Source organism: Pinus tabuliformis, chromosome 5_2, assembly GCF_031772625.1.
Source record: "Pinus tabuliformis cultivar Carrire ecotype Pingquan chromosome 5_2, CPIR1, whole genome shotgun sequence".
NCBI lineage: Eukaryota > Viridiplantae > Streptophyta > Pinopsida > Pinales > Pinaceae > Pinus > Pinus tabuliformis.
In genome coordinates this window covers 632,945,298-632,956,591 of record NC_142306.1, presented here as the reverse complement: position 1 = coordinate 632,956,591, position 11,294 = coordinate 632,945,298, and the positions used below count along the sequence as shown (strand labels likewise).

The window sequence follows — 11,294 nt, the reverse complement described above, 5'->3', positions numbered from 1 at the left end:
AGGACAAAAAATTCGAACGTGCCAAAGGATGTTTGTATACTTTTTTGCCTCCATTTCATTAAGTTAGGTAAGGACTGATTTCTCTTTCTCAGTTTCTCAGAAAGAGAGAAATCATTCAGTCATTCTCAGTATACTCTCAGTTCTCAAAAAGGGAGAAATCATTCTATCATTCTCAGTATACTCTATTTGCAGGTACAAATTCTGTCAGTCTGTCTGCAAGCATTCGATAATTTCTCTGTTTACTTACAATTATGTTATGTCCTGAACCTATAATCGATAAGGATGCCCAAGGTAATTTCTCTGTGACTTATTTAATTAAATGCTTTATATTGAGGCAATGAGGTCCTGTATGACATAGTTACAATCCAAATTTCATTGTGGCCTTCTCCACCTATATTGCATGAATTCATTTCCAATTCCTTTATCGTCCTTTATGACATGAGTTACAATCCAAACTTCATTATGGCCTCTCCACCTATAATGAATGAATTCATTTCCAATTTCTCTATCATCTGCTAGCTGGCACGAGTTCCATTTCCACTTTCCTTTGGCATGCTACACTTATTTGGAATTAGTTTCAATTCCAGTCTCTCTATGGTTTGACCCCTCCTATGTGACATGATTTCCATTTCCATTCTCTCCATGCTCTGCCCTATCCGTATAGCATGCAGTTCAATTCAATTACCTTTATGGACGAGTTTCATTTCCAATTTCTTTGTGGTTTGCTCCACTGGTATGGTATGAGTTTCAATTGCAATTTTCTATTGTTCGCTTCACCTGTATGGCATGCATTTCAATTTGAGTCTCTTTGTGGTTCGTCTCAATGTATGACACAAATTTTAATTCAAATCTCTTTCTGGGTTGTCGCAGCTAGTCTACTCCACCTCTACGGCTTGATTTTTAATTCCAATCACTCTATAGTTTGGTCCATCTGCATGGCACAAGTTTCAATTCAAGTCTCTTTTTAGGCTTCCCCTCCTGTATGGGATACGTTTAAATTCCAATTTCTCTTTTGTTTGCCCCATTCTTATTGCATAATTTTCAATCTTATAGCATAATTTTCAATTTGAGTTTCTCTGTGGTCAGCTTCACATTTATGGCATGAGTTTCGATTCCAATCCCACTGTAGTTTACTGTTTTCTCCACCTCTATGGCATTAGTTTTAATTTGGGTCACTTTATGATCTACCTGACCCGTATGGTATGAGTTTCCATTCCAATCTCACTATGGGTTGTCCTACTTGTATGGCATGTGTTTATCAAAATTATCTCTTTACTGCGTACCCATTCTACTCTTATTTTAGTAGATGAACTCACTGAAATCTATGCAACCTCTTGCAAACACTCAGTTTTATGATAGAAGTATTCATATATATGATAACAAAAGTAGAAGTCGATCAAATTTAAGTAGATCCAATCTTGGTTCAAGAAGTCGAAACACTGCAAATCATCCTGGGATTCAGTGGTATGTGGGCTGTTGTTTTAAGGTTGGTTTGATCTCTATGCATTTTCTCAAGTAATTTCATTCAAATTTTCTACATGTAATAAGGATTTACAGTCTGTAGATCCTGATTTTGTTGTCTTGATGGCATGGTGTGTGTCAGGTATCCGAGTCCTCTTTCAACAGTTCCGCTAGTAACTCTTATTGCTCTTGGGCTTAATGAACTTGGGTTCCTGGGGGTAAGTGGACACTGAGCACCATTTCTGTTATGTTCACTTGGCTTAAACAAATTCTATTTCAGAAGTTGATCTCTATTGCACTCGATATTAAACAAATTTTCTATTTGCTTGAATAGAATTCATATGCTTCAAATTTCAATGAATGCCATAATTGCATTTGAGTTATATGGGTATAGATTCTAGAATTCCTAAGCTTGAGTGCCCTAGTCCAGCATTTTTGTTTGTTAATATGGAAAGTTACAGGGTACTCAAAATTACAATGTGATTACAACTGGTTTGGAACAGAAGGACCTGCTTAGGTATGCTAGCTAACTTGAATAGCACTCATATTGCTTCGATAATTACGGGCTTGATGACTATTTCTATTAAACAAGGTCCATCTGTTGGACTTTCATTTATCTTGAAGCAATAGATATTTTGATTTGATATCTGCAGACTCTTCTTTTGAATGGAGGCAGTATGTGCTTTTCTGCATCGTAGGTGATTTCTAGACAGATAGTTTGGTTGGAACTTAACACCTGCTTTTACACAGATACTCAGGATGAAATATATTGCATAAACTAGATGTAACAGAAAATGTTTTTGGGAAATGTATTATGAATAAAAAATGTTTCAGAAATGTTTGACTTAGATTCGTCCTGATTTACTCCTTATTATATAGTCTAATATATATTTAAGGTTTAAATTTTTAACGCAATCGCATATTATGTACCATCTTTATTAATATTAATCACATTAGTAATAAGCAGTGTTCGGAGTTGGACTGTTTCACAAATGGATCATGGTAAGTTCTGAAAAGAATTATTTCCAATTTGTTTTGAAACTTCTCTTGTGAAAATTTAAGCTATAATGACTAAATGACATAGCTACTGAATCTTTTTGAATCCAGTGGATTTGATATTACTTGCGCTGATACACTTTATAGCTTGAGTAGCTAGCATAGATGAAGTCCTTTCATTTGGTTCAAATGTATTTCAGAAATATTTGCATGCAGTAAAAGTATTAGTGACTAGCATAAGAATGACCTGACTCAAGTGTTGTCAATTTAATGAACTTTAACTCACTAAAATTGACCTCATATGTCTTCAACCAAATCATGTCAGTTTATTCAGCTATTAGTTAATAGCCCAACTCTTAGTTTTTATTTTAACTTTCAACCAGTTAAACTTGCATTTACAATAATAAGTTTTGGGTCCTATCGAAACCAGTTTTGCAATTTTCAATAGATTGATAGGTTTTTCGCGTCAAACTTGGAATTTCTTCTGTTCACCAAACACCCATACGTTTGGATATCCATATTACCTGCCTTCAAATTTATGTTTGGATGTATATTTTGTAATATCTATTCTATTTGAATTTCCGTTTTGTTTGAAAATATATCCTCTTTTTTTGAAAAAAAAGTCAAATGAAGTGTTGTACTCTGATGTTATTTACAGGTGGGGAAATGCATTGAAATAGGGCTTCCACAGCTTATTGCACTGGTCTTCTTTTCACAGGTAAGGAATTAACCAATTACCATTATGTGTAAACTTCTAGAGTGTATCTCTCTAGATATATATCATATATCCTGTTCCTAGTCTTTCCATGCTTTTTTAAATCTGTTGTATTAAATTATTTGTAGTTGGAAAGATTGTGGCACTAATTTGTTGCAGAATGAAACTCACTGATTAAACTCTTTTGTCCTCCCTTTTAGTATGGTCAACATATCAAGACTCGTAAGAAGCCTTTATTTGAGTGTTTTGCCATCATAACTACAACTGCTATTGTGTGGGCATATGCCCATATTCTCACTGTAGGTGGAGCATACAAACATACCCCTCAAAAGACCCAAGCCCATTGTCGAACAGACCATTCTAGACTAGTTAGTGGTGCCAAATGGTATGCATTCTTACAAGAAGCATGCATACTAATTGTCATGTCACTTCATACAGTACGTTCTCATGCAAATTCTCAGCATGGTCTTTATTATTCTGCAGGATAAGTGTTCCATATCCATTTCAGTGGGGAGGACCTATTTTTGATGGAGGACAGTCTTTTGCAATGATGGCTGCGGCATTTGTGTCTCTTGTTGATGTCTGCCAGCTTGCCATATATCAGATATTCTTTCTTCTCTTTTATTTTCTTTATCATGTTGACATTTTTGATAGTTATCTATGGGTTTCTATTTAAAAACAAAATTGGGTATTGACTACTATTTTTTTCTTTCATAAATTTGTAGTCTACTGGTACATTCTATGTTGTTTCAAGGTTTGCACGTGCCACACCTCCCCCTCCATCTATCATCAGCCATGGTATAGGCTGGCAGGTAAGGAAATGGATTCGTTGCTTTCACCCTTATGTCTTCAGGTAATTGGAAGATTGTATCATTGTCGTTGATGGAATGTAATGGTACTCTCTATAGGGAATTGGAATTTTATTGGATGGGATGTTTGGAACTGGAAATGGGTCCACAGTATCAGTGTAAAAACCAGGCAACTTGACCGATTTTTGGAAATACTAGCTCTGAAATTTGTCTTATCTTAGGAATTTGTAGTGAGAATTCTGGTCTTTTGGGGTTGACACGAGTTGGGAGTCGCAAGGTGCTCTAGATATCAGTAGGATTTATGGTATTCTTCTCTGTTCTTGGTGATAATCAACTCAAGTTGTGATATTGTTCTCATATTGGGGTTTATTCCCTAGTCTAGGATTTTGCATTGTTAATTTCATGTTAATGTGTTCCAGGAAAATTTGGAGCAATCTTTGCTTCTATTCCAGCACCCATTGTCGCTGCCGTGTATTGTCTCCTCTTTGGTTATGTTGGTATGTATACAATGTACACAAATCCTATGTGTTGAGCTGCAAAGTCAGTCAACTAGTAGTATCTTAGTTGTTGCCATAATGTATAATGGATGTATGCATAAAACCTTAAGGTTAACTCATATTGGCAGACACTTAGTTTGTACAATGCAATTTCAACATATTAGGGTAAAACAACAATTCATTGGGTACCTATATTGGCTAACAGTTTGTACGATGCAGCTTTAAAATTGTAGGGTAGAACAACAATTCTTTGGGTTTTGCCTCATGTCTGAAATTTTTTGTATTCTTGATGAGCAGCTAGTGGGGGTCTCAGTTTCCTTCAATTTTGTAGTCTAAATAGCTTCAGGACGAAGTTCATCTTGGGCTTCTCTCTGTTTTTGGGATTATCGGTACCACAGTACTTCAATGAATTTACAGTTTCTTCTGGTCATGATCTAATCCACACTCATGGACGATGGGTAGGGTTCTTACAACTTCTTTCAGGGACTAAATTGAAATTTTTTGGCTAGCAGTTCGTTGTGGCAACATTCCCTTCATTCTTCAAATTTTCAATGTTTTTAACTTTAAACATTTTTGAATGGCTTTTTTAATAGTTCAATGACACTATCAATGTCATTTTCTCGTCACCACCTTTAGTTGCTGGAAGTGTAGCATTGTTTTTGGATAACACTCTACATATGGGGGAGAGTTCAACAAGGAAAGGCAGAGGCCATCATTGGTAGTATAAGTTCCTTTCATTCAAAACCGATCCTAGAAGTGAAGAGTTTTATGCTCTCCCTTTCAACCTTACCAAGTTTTTCCCATCTGTCTAAGGATGAAACTCTATTTTAGAGGTGGGGTCTCTGTTTTATCAATAGCCTTGGTGCATTTGGAGAATAATTAGAGTGTCTTCAATTCAGAAAGAGACAATTTCAGAGTGTGAAATCTAAATGTCTATATTTTATATCTATTACTTTGATAGGGAACTGCTTTCACGAATTATCTCAAATGGATGCCTCTGTGCCCTAGTCAATCATTTTCAGAGCACTTCAAGATCACCGCTCTTGGTAAGCAGCAAAAGGAGAATAATGAAAAGGAAAAGTACATTTCAGACTCTCAGAGTGGTCAATATGCTATCTTGACTCCAATTCAAAAGAGGCATGTTGTGCATAGAGTAGTTTATTTTTGTAAGTACTTTTGAAGATGCAACAAAATGTTTTTGTTGTTAGTGCTTCAAATTGAGCCAATGAGCATTTATCTGGAACTCGAGAGTCATATAGAGTCATTTTATAGTAATGATATCTTAAGCCCCCTTGCAAAGGCATTAGTAGGAACTAGCAGTACAATTGCTTTCTGATATTCTCCACACATAATGCGAGAATTATTAGTTATTCATAACACATGTTTAAAATATAATTTTTTTGGTAAACGTTGTTTGCCTTTGAAATAAAGACTTCAACTCCTGTTGACAGGGCACTTTAGGCTTACCATTAACTTTAGCTTCATGATTTTCTTCCAAAATGAGTGCATGGAAATTATTGCAGCAAAAATGAAATGACATTGGAAAAGTAACGAAAACTATAGTACGACTTTTCAGATGGCATTCCATGCAATGTATCACAGATTGCTTTTGGGCATTGTCATCTATTCTTTTGTACTCTTTATTATGTTCTACATATTGAGGATTTTTTTCTTATGCATTTTATGCATCATGATCATATATGCTTATTATTGTTATTTTCATCCTAGGTATACACTTTTCAGTTTTTCATGACAGAATCATTTGTAGTTCTCCTGGGGTAGGTAGCATTCACACATGTTGCCACCAATATAACAGGGGATGCTAGAGTTGCAAGATCATCCCCTTGTTGTAAACTTTATCTGATAACATAACAACAAAGGGAAATTCTGAACATCCATTGCATCTATCTTGTTTTTTAAGAAAGTTCTGAGCATTCTTGGATTGAATGTTTGCTTTGGAGATTGTACATGTTGGTGGAAGAGAGTAAAAGGAAGGTCATCTTCTCTCTGTATTATTATCTCTAGGTTATCACAAGTAGAATATTTCTACACCTTTCTAACCAAGTATAAGTTATGTAGTAGTATTAGAACCTGAAAATGTTAGATCCTTGTGTACCTTCAATTGATGCAATGATGCTTCAGCCATATTGGTCGATTCCAAAAAAAAAGGGTTCAATAGTTAGTATATCATCTGAATAGATACCCTCCACGTGTGGGTGCCTTGAACCAATAACATGGAGATGTGTGCAAGGGAACCTATTCAAATGGAGATACATCAATAGGTGGAGCACTCCAATGAAACAAATTCCATAATAAGTTGATTGGTTCGCTTCTTAAGGAAGATGCTTGTTCTTTTAAATATAGGCTGGAAAAGGTTAGTCCCTTGGTTTACTTGTTTGCTCAATTTTTGGGGGAATGTACCATTTGGAGGAAGATGCAAGTATTTGGAATGGCCTACGAAGGTTGGAGTACCCATTTTGGGGCCCCACACATATTTGAAAGTGTTTCTTGCAGAAGTATTTACCCCTGAAGCACCTTTGGAAGATGGATGTTAAGTTTTTACCCCTGAAGCACCTTTGTTTCCAATGTTTATGGAGGTATTCCTCTCTTTGGGGGCTATTTGGTGTAGAGTATTGTACATGTGGCATAAAAAAAACTCAAATTTTTATATACAAATTTGTGGAATAAGTTCTCCCTCTGGCAACTGTTTTTTTTACCCATTACAGTCCTAGAGTCAGTCCTCCAACAGCAATGCATCTTTCCACTTCAAAAATACTATTATTTTTTATTGCAACTACACATATAACATAAAACTTAAAAGGTAATTGGAACAAACCTAATAGTATATAATATATATTGTCAAACAAAACATACCATAAACCTCAAACTTCAGTATATAGGAACAAAGCAACCCTACCAATAATTAATCTTCTACATGACTTGGACATATATAAATTTTTTATCCATTATTATTTGCTTAATTTTGAAAACCAAAGTAATTTTTTTTATCAAAATTCTACAAGGCTTATTTGTTAATCAGGTAGCTGATCTATTTCATTATGTACTCTGCAATGCTTGATGACAAACTATGAAAGGTTCGTAACTTTGCTATCATGAATGTGTTTTTTTTCTTTTTCTTGATTTTGTCAACGATTAGGAATTACGGGGGTGTTGATTATAGTTTTAGTTGTAGCCTTTCAACTTTTTGGGCTTATTTTCTTATATCAAACATTTGCGCAGGGTTTCAACAAAATAACATTTCATTGAGTATGTATTTACAAATAAGTGATTTTGGGATCAAATCCCATAAAGTAATTTTATATTTGCTCTTCAAATTCTTTCAAGTTTTTGAAAGTAAAACCAATGAATTATCAATATAATTTTACCATAATAAAAAATAATTAGAAAGACTTCGACCTTTCCTTTTTCTTTTTTTTTGTAAATTTCAGTATGAAAAAAGCGAGATTGTATTAAAAACAGATAAGGCCCATTACATATGAATATATTGAAATATGAGTTAATTCCTTGACTTTTCAGACTAATAGAAGTATCAATTCTATGCTTTTTCTTCTGAAAGCCTATATGAAGAAAAGGGGAAACAACAAAAAATGATATGTATATGCGGTACACATAAAGGAAAAAAAGTTACCAGATAGATCGCCTAGATAGATATAGTCACCTTAAAAGGAGCATCTTCTGCCAGCTGAGAGAAAACATGCACTATGGAGAAGAAAAACAATTCCAGGGTACATACCAGGGGAATAGATATGGCAAGGAAGATTATGTACCAGGAAGAGAAAAGTCTTGAATCTGGTACATTTCGGCTTCCAATTTTATATCCATTTTCCACTTTCCCATTTGAGTTAGGAGCCCTTTCTTGGACAACTCGTCTGCTTGAGTATTTTGAGATCTGTCCACATGATATATAATGTAATGCTTCCTCCTCCTCCAGAAAGAATCAATTCTGTTCATCCATCATGTTAACTTGTGGTTTTTTATAGAATGTTTGACAGTGACATGATCAATTATAATTTTTGAATCACCATAGATCTGCAGAGACTGAATATTTATGAAAATGTTGAAGTGAAGGAGCCCTGATAGAGCCATTGCTTCAGCTTTGTTGTTTGTGCCTTTCCCACCATTCCAGTAAATGGAAAACTGTTGATCTTCCTTCATGACTATGTAGATCCCACAGGCACACATACCATTTTGTGCAGCCCCATCAAAAAAAGCTCTTGGAAAGCTCATCTGACTTCTTTTTTGTTCCTTTGTTTTTTCCTTTTTCTGCTGAGAAATCTTGGGAGGAAGAGAGTTATAAAGAGTGATAATGTTCTCAAAAACAATCTTATAATCTTCCTTCCTATTTTGGAACAAATACTTATTCCTCCACTTCCAGATTGACCAAAAAACAAGTTGTGGAATGGGTCTCCATATTGCTTTCTGATTACTCCACCATTCAAGTGCTTCTTTTAGTGAAGAATGCAACACAAAACTAAAACCAAAAAAGGACGCAAGGTTCCTCCATAGCTGAAGGGTGTGACTGCATTGCAGGAACATGTGGAAGTTATTTTCTCCCTCTGCTTTACATATTAGGCATATTCCGGGACCAGACCAGTTCCTCTTTTGCAGGTTTTCCCATGTGAGATTTTTGTTGTGGAAAACTAGCCAGGAGAATATGATAATTTTATAGGGGCTCCTAGTTTCCATAATGACCAAGGGAAAATGTTAATAGATTGAGAAAAGTGGATTCTGGTTAGGGATGAGTAGATATCTTTTACACTTACATTCTCCTTCCCACTATTTCCCTTCCAGATGAGAGCATCCTCAGCTTCAGTACGACATATGCCCATGTTTCTTATTGTCAATAGAATCTGTGACCACTGATGAGCCAAACTTCCTTTTAAGCCCAAAGTCGAAGCATTTTTCCAGATGGGAAAGGGACCCTTCCAATCTGCAATGACTTGATTCCAGGTAAAAATCCCCCTCCGATGGAGAAACTCTATTATTTGCCTTGATATGATGATATCATCTCCTCCACCCATTATAGGGTCAAAACCTATGATTATCTTATTACCAGTTTGAAAGCTCCAAGCAAGGTTTTGGAGAAAAAACGATTCAATTTTACGTAAGCTCATCCAGATGGCAGAGCCATGGGAAGACCCTATCGTCCCTTTCCTATACCAAAAGGAGATATCTCTATTGTCCATATACTTCTTCCTTATGGATCTGCTCCATATGTTGTCCCCAAAAACACATTTCCATAGGGACTTACATAGCAAAGCCATCCCAAATTTCTAGAGATTCATGATTCCCCATCCCCCTAGATTCTTAGGAAGGTTAATATTAGATAATTTTGTCAGATGATATTTCCTTTTCTCTTTATTTCCTCCCCATATGAAATTTGTTGACATTCTATTCAGTGAAATGATAATACTAGTCGGGATGTAAAATAGATGAGCCCAATACACAAACATTTGGGCTAGCACAGATTGTGCTAAAACCACTCTACCATCCATAGACAGGCATTTGTAATCCCATCCAGCTATCCTTTTGAAATATCGATCAGAGATCCACAACCAGTCGAATTTTGAATAGCCAAAAGGTTTAAGATGAAAACTAAGGTATTTCATACCATCCTTTATGGGCTTCGCTTCAATATTGAACAATTGTACCAAATACTCTATAATTTCCGAATTAGCTTCCCCATGATAGAAGGAGGATTTTCTATCTTTTCTAAGGAGGCCTGTAGCTCTTTGGAACTTTTCCAGTTTTCCATGTATACAGATCCAGGAGAGCTGGGAGAGCATTCAAAAAATTAAGATATCATCCACAAATAAGTTATGAGAAATGTAACTTCCCCTGTTGATCATCATGGGACGACATCTTTTCTCCATGACAACTCTTTCAATATGTAGACTTAAAGAATCCATTGCAGGAATAGATAGAAGAGGAGACAGTGAACACCCTTGTCTCAGACCCCTAGCAGCCAAGAAAAAAGTAGATGGAAATCCACTTATTAAGATAGCATAGTTTACATTTTCAACACAAGCCATTATCCAATTTGTACAGTGACAATTTAAGTCGATTTTTATAAGAAGACATCTTAGAAAGCCCCAGTCAAGACAATCATAGGCCTTCTTAAGGTCTATTTTCAGAATAGCGGCCTCAATCTTTTTCGAATGTAGAGAGTGCAAGCTTTCCTGTGTATTTGCAACCGCCTCCAGGATGTTCCTTCCCAGGAGAAATCCATGTTGTTCTTGAGTCAAGAATTTAGACAGTGTACCCCGAATTCTGCCAACTATGATCTTGGAGATGATTTTATAAATGGTATTGCACAAAGAAATAGGTCTGTAATCCAAGAAAGAGGAAGCTTCCATATTTTTTGGAATGAGGGCAATATAAGTAGATGTGATGTGCTGGTGGATTTTGTCCATTGTTCTTGATTCCTCTACCATACCAAGTAAATCCTTCTTTATCAGATCAAAAAAGTGTATAAAAAACTCTATAGCCAGCTCAAATTGCTCATCAGTATCTCTTCTAGAGAACTTCCCATATAAAAATATTGGGAGTATCCAAAATGGAAACTTTTAATTAAGTAGGAATTTATACAAAAAATATTATTTTAATCAAATTAAAACCTTTCCAATTCAACAATTCCAATTTAATAATCTTATTGGCCTCTCTTTGTACCTTTTGGGACAATTGCTAGTTTTATTTGATAGATCAAAATGGTGGAGCTCGTGGACCATATCAAGCATGAAGTAGAGAATACTTGACAAAACTTTTAAATGGAAAAAAAAGGAAAAGTTAGATAAG

At 35.5% G+C, this 11,294-nt stretch overlaps 1 pseudogene; it reads left to right on the top strand.

The window, feature by feature from the left end:
* Positions 1-251: 251 nt before the first annotated feature.
* Positions 252-5,290, top strand: LOC149160632 (nucleobase-ascorbate transporter 6-like; annotated as a pseudogene).
* The last annotated feature ends 6,004 nt before the right edge of the window (positions 5,291-11,294 follow it).